The sequence below is a fragment of the Giraffa tippelskirchi genome, chromosome 9 (genome assembly GCF_054371585.1).
Source record: "Giraffa tippelskirchi isolate mGirTip1 chromosome 9, T2T-mGirTip1v1.2.pri, whole genome shotgun sequence".
Taxonomy (NCBI): Eukaryota; Metazoa; Chordata; class Mammalia; order Artiodactyla; family Giraffidae; genus Giraffa; species Giraffa tippelskirchi.
This window is the reverse complement of record NC_137283.1, coordinates 84,655,225-84,661,224: the sequence shown is the minus strand read 5'-3', so window position 1 is coordinate 84,661,224 and position 6,000 is coordinate 84,655,225.

Sequence of the window (6,000 nt, the reverse complement as noted above, 5' to 3'; positions counted from 1 at the left end):
AGAAAGTGAAGAAGAACTAAAGAGCCTCTTGATGAAAGTGAAAGAGGAGAGTGAAAAAGTTGGCTTAAAGCTCAACATTCAGAAAACTAAGATCACTTCATGGGAAATAGATGGGGAAACAGTGGAAACAGTGTCAGACTTTATTTTTTTGGGCTCCAAAATCACTGCTGATGGTGATTGCAGCCACGAAATTAAAAGACGCTTACTCCTTGGAAGGAAGGTTATGGCCAACCTAGATAGCATATTTAAAAGCAGAGACATTACTTTGCCAACAAAAGTCCATCTAGTCAAGGCTATGGTTTTTCCAGTGGTCATGTATGGATGTGAGAGTTGGACGGTGAAGAAAGCTGAGTGCCGCAGAATTGATGCTTTTGAACTGTGGTGTTGGAGAAGACTTTTGAGAGTCCCTTGGACTGCAAGGAGATCCAATCAATCCATCCTAAAAGAGATCAATCCTGGGTGTTCGTTGGAAGGACTGATGTTGAAGCTGAAACTCCAATACTTTGGCCACCTCATGCGATGAGTTGACTCATTGGAAAAGACCCTAATGCTGGGTAGGATTGGGGGCAGGAGGAGAAGGGGACGACAAAGGATGAGATGGTTGGATGGCATCACCGACTCGATGGACATGGGTTTGGGTAGACTCCGGGAGTTGGTGATGGACAGGGAGGCCTGGCGTGCTGCAATTCATGGGGTTGCAAAGAGTCGGACACGACTGAGCGACTGAACTGAACTGAATATGACTAATTCTGCAACATGACCCAGACCAAAACAAACAACAACAAAAAAAGAGTCTGTTATCTGATTGATTGTGTGGCAGTCTGGCCAGTATTACCAAAGGGAAAACTTCAAAAGATATTTTTTTATAAAAGCCTGATTTTACTGCTCCTCTAACAGTCCCACTGCTCAAAGCACCCCAGCAGCAACCACTGTGGAAAGCAGTGAGCAAGCTGTAAAACCTTCCACCAGCAGGAAGCTCAGCAAAGAATCCAAGACTGTGGCTTTATAACTTGGGACACCAAAGACAAAGATCAGAAACCCACAGGGAAGGATGTAGGTAGTTGCCTAGGGTAGCAGGTCTCAACAGACAAGGAAGCAGGCATCTGGCTAAGGAGAGGCTTGGGGTAGCAGGGGAGGAGGGAGAGGAGGCAAGATGACATAGTAAAAAGAAAAGAAATAAACAGGTTTCAAGATGGATCAACAATGGGCCACTTCATAGGAAGCAGCAGATTTCAGCCTTTCAGGCTGGGAGATAGACATTTTCCTGCCTTCTGGAGCAAACTTACCTCCTAAAAGGGCAAGGGTGTTTGAGTGCACAGAGAGAAGTCCCATCGGCTCATCAGTTCAGGTCATCTGGACTAAGGCTGCTCTGGTTGTAGCACCCTGGGAAGCAGCCTGGGCTGGCCATGTGGATGGCAATAGGACAGAGAAAAGAGGGGACATTTGAGGGGATGACAGCATATTAGATAAAGAAAGTTTATGAAGACACATCTGTGATCAAATCTGGCTCTGTGGAGTCCATGTAGCACTTTATACTAGCAAAAAGCCTGCAGAATAAAGAGTTTCTGAGTATGTCAGGGAAACTGACACAGGCAAAAATCTCCAGAGCTGAAAGCCAGCAGGTGCTTGTCAGCTTTACTCAAATTCCCTATCAACAACAATGAAACAAACACACAGCAACAACAACAACAAAAAAAAACACCAGTGCAACAGCCAAACCTTCTTTGGGCTAGTAACTCTCCCGTCTGATGCATCAGGATCCTTATGTTTCAGACCAGAGTTGAAATGCAAATTCCATCATGCTCTTGAGTGGGCATTGTGGGAAAGTTGTTGCAAAAACTATGCTATCACAAACCATCTGCAAAAGCAGTTTGGGACCTGGACAATTTGCTATGAATATTACTACCATCATTACAGTCCTAGGAACTTGGTGATAAAATAAAATATTCTGACTTTTGGCAAAGAGGTCAGAAAAGGAAAATCAGCTTCCAACATCACAGGATAACTGTGGGCTTTGAGAAACAGAAATAAAAGATGAAACTTTTATCATCTGAGCTTAGCCAAAAGAACTGATTTATTTTTTCAGCCAAGGCTCTGGATCAAAGCGAACATTCAAGTCAGTTTCACAAATGGGTAGGACCTAAACAGTGGCCTCAAGTGAAAATCAGACTCATTATCTACGTGATGATCTGCATCTACTACAAACCCAGGGCTCAGTGCTATAGCCCAAACCCAGCCCAGCTGCCCAAACAAGGCTGTTTGTCAGTCTAAAGCTGAAGAACAAATCAGATCCATAAACACTGATTTTGAAAAACTATTATATCTGTCTACCCTTTTTATTTCAAGGGATAAGTTCTATAGAATGCTTTCTTTTCAAATGCATCCAAGACCCCATATGTAAATTCCTTGAGCTTCCAAATAGAGAAAAAATATTTCCTGGAACAATTTGTGGCCAAGTTGTCTCTTGGAATTCAATCTGCAATTCATATTTCCAGCTGCATGCTTCCCTGAACGACAGCTGAAAATATTGTATATATGCGAGTGTGTGTTCATAAATGATGTATTGGGGAAGAAGTGTGTGATGCTAGAAAAGGCAGAGACTGCTGCAAAATCTTCAAAATCCATTTATAAATACCAAAGATTTATTGACGATCTTGGTTTCCTTTTCTTTAGCTGATGTTTTCTATAAGACAATAAAAATCCTGAGCTGCATTGAAGAACATGCAGAGAGGCATTTTCAGGGAAGGGGATATAAATTGGGCATTTTGCATTCAAACAGCAACATGAACTGTTCAAGATAACAGACAAGAGATAGCACATAGGAAGGAAATCCTTGTTAGTTATCAATCATGCCTGAGTTGGTGGTTTTGTCTCTCATGATAATGATGCAACTATTTACCAACCTCTAGAAGATAGAAAAGGGCTTCTCCTTTGGTGGCTCAGTGGTAAAGAATCCACCAACCAATGTAGGAAACATAAGAGACGCAGGTTCCATCCCTGGGTTGGGAAGATCCCCTGGAGGAGGGCATGACACCCCACTCTAGTATTCTTGCCTGCAGAATCCCATGGACAGAGGAGCCTGAAGTGAAGTGAAGTCACTCAGTCGTGTCTGACGCTTTGCCACCCCATGGACTGTAGCCCACCAGGTTCCTCCATCCATGGGATTTTCCAGGCCAGAATACTGGAGTGGGGTGCCATTTCCTTCTCCAGGGGATCTTCCCAACCCAGGGATCAAACCTCGGTCTCCCGCATTGTAGGCAGACGCTTTACCGTCTAGAGGAGCCTGGTGGGCTACAATCCACAGCATCGCAAAGAGTCAGACAAAACTTAGGACTAAAGAACTGCAACCGAAAACAGGAAAGCAGTGTTTCTGGGTGTTTTTCCTACAATAAAAGCAAAAGGTTAACTGCTACAACATGGTTAGCAATTAGTATGTGCCACACTATGCTAGGCACTCAGCATACATACTCTTTCATTTAAAATATACCTATCTATTTATTTATTCTTTGGGCCACACCACATGGCTGGTGAGATCCTAGTTCCCTGACCAGAGGTCGAGCTGCACCCGCAATGAAAGCATGGAGTCTTAACCACTGGGACACCAGGGAATTCCAGCATATATATTCTTAATCGTTTATTCTCAAAGTTACTCTGAGATAGGCATTCATATTCCCATTTTACTCATGATGGATTGAGAGACAAGAATAAGTAGCTTGTCAAAGATCTTGTGTGTGAGAGAGAGGCAAGATTCAAAGCAGAAGCTTTTCTCACTCCAAAACTATGGTCATGCCATTATGCTCCATTGCCTAAAAATAAATATTTCAAGAGCTAACATCAGATGAACCTCAGCAAATACAGAAGTAAGGCCAGTTTGCTGCATTGATATTTGCTAAGCAATACTGTTTTTAAAATCACTGTTGTTGTTGTTGTTGTTTTTTGTTTGTTTGTTTGTTTGTTTTAATAAATTTATTTATTTTAGTTGGGGGCTAATTACTTTACAATATTGTAATAGTTTTTGCCATACATTGACATGAATCAGCCATGGGTTTACATGTGTTCCCCCTCCTGGACCCCCCACCCACCTCCCTCCCCATCCCATCCCTCTGGGTTGTTTTTTAATTTTTGAAACGCTTAGTACTTTTGAAAGTGAGCTTTCACTATACCCACCCCTAAACCTAGGAGCATTAAATTAATGTGTTCAAGTCACTGTTAAAAGGTGTCATTATTCTATACTTTTGTGCCTAAATAATCCTCATGATGGGTTGCCCAAGGATCTCAGACACATTCCTGCTAACTGACTCACCTGCCCAATAGCACTACAACACCAGGAAACCATACAGCAGGTAGGGATAGAAAATCGGTTAATTCCAGGCTTAAAAAAGGATTACCTTCCTTGAAGCTCACCTATGAGGAGATCTGCTATAATTATAGATGACATTCATCAAAATGAGCTACTGCTTCTGTGAGTTTCTGACTCAATTGCTGAATGAAAAGATACCCCCACACACACCATCTACACAATCGCTGTGAATATTTCACATATTCAGGTACAAGAAATGTCATACCTCTCTTCCGCAGTCCCTGACTGCACCTTTAAAAGCTAGCAAGGGAAGGCAAGAGACAATACTTCTCTCATACCCAATAAGAGGGAAGAATATGCAGGAAACTTTTGATTCTAGAAGAAAAAAATTTTCCTTTTAGAAAATATATGAATTCAATGAAATATAAAATAACTCACCCTAGGACCTATTTTGGTCTGTTTATTCACTATTGTTTTGGAGACTTACTTACCCATTTCCTTTAAAATCTTTGTTCTTTGAATATGCATCCTTCAACTGAATCATTTTGAATGTATCTATTGTGATTTCATTCTTTAGTTAATATTCCATTGTGGGGATTTTAACACTTCATTAAACATTAAACATCTATGATATTACACCATGCATGTTAATAGAACTCACTTGCTCATCCCATTGTTGTTAGGCATTATTTCTGATTTTTCACTACTGCAGCTATAATGATAATAAGCATTTTCATATTACCTTTGTACATCCCTGAGTATTGGCTTAGAATAGGTTCTGCAGGTCAGAGAAGTGATGGGTAGATTATTTCAGTAAGTTTTGACACATATTGATGAATTGCTCTCCTGAAGTTGTACCCACTTATATTTATGAATTGTCATTTCATATTGATCTTATCAAATTTGGAGGTTAATTTTAAAGTGATGCTTTTCCAAGAGGTAAGGCATTCCTGGAACAAATCAATTTCTACATACAGCGTTCATTAGCTTCCTGAAAAAAAGAGTCACAAATATTTGTGCCATCACTCAACTCAAAAACAGATTCTATGTGCAGTATTTTCCAACACATGTTGTTAAGTGCTCAATAAATATTTGTTAAGGGCAATGAATAAATGATCATCTGATTCTGTCAAATTTGAACTTGGATGTGGCAACCAATGTGTGTTTTACAAAGGGCTTTAACCAATATGTATCTCATTAGATTATCACAAGTACCTAATGGGAAGATACCATGATTCCAGTTTTAGAGATGAGAAAAATGAGAGTCATTAACGTTCCAGGATTCTCTTACAGTCGTAAATAGTAACTGTTAATTCTGAACCCTGTCCCTAGAACACACTTGGTTTCTGCTAGCTTCCTCTATGCTACAGCCAAAGGTGACAAGGCCAGAGGGATTCATGAATGCCATGAATGTTCAGTACTCTACACCAATTAAATGAAATTTAAATAATCTCCCAACATATTGAATTTTCTATAAAGCACTTTTTGAATAAGACATTTGCCTCACCAAGTGTGATGCTTTCTTTCAAAGAAATATGATGCATTTAACAAATTTAGATTTATGTTTGTAAGAAGTGCAAGTGAATAGTAAACATAGGTATAATCCTCAGTTAATTATAGGAATAACAATGGTTATTTTAATATTATTGAGATAGTAAAAAGAATAGTAATAGTAAATTTTAAAATATTTACTATTTATA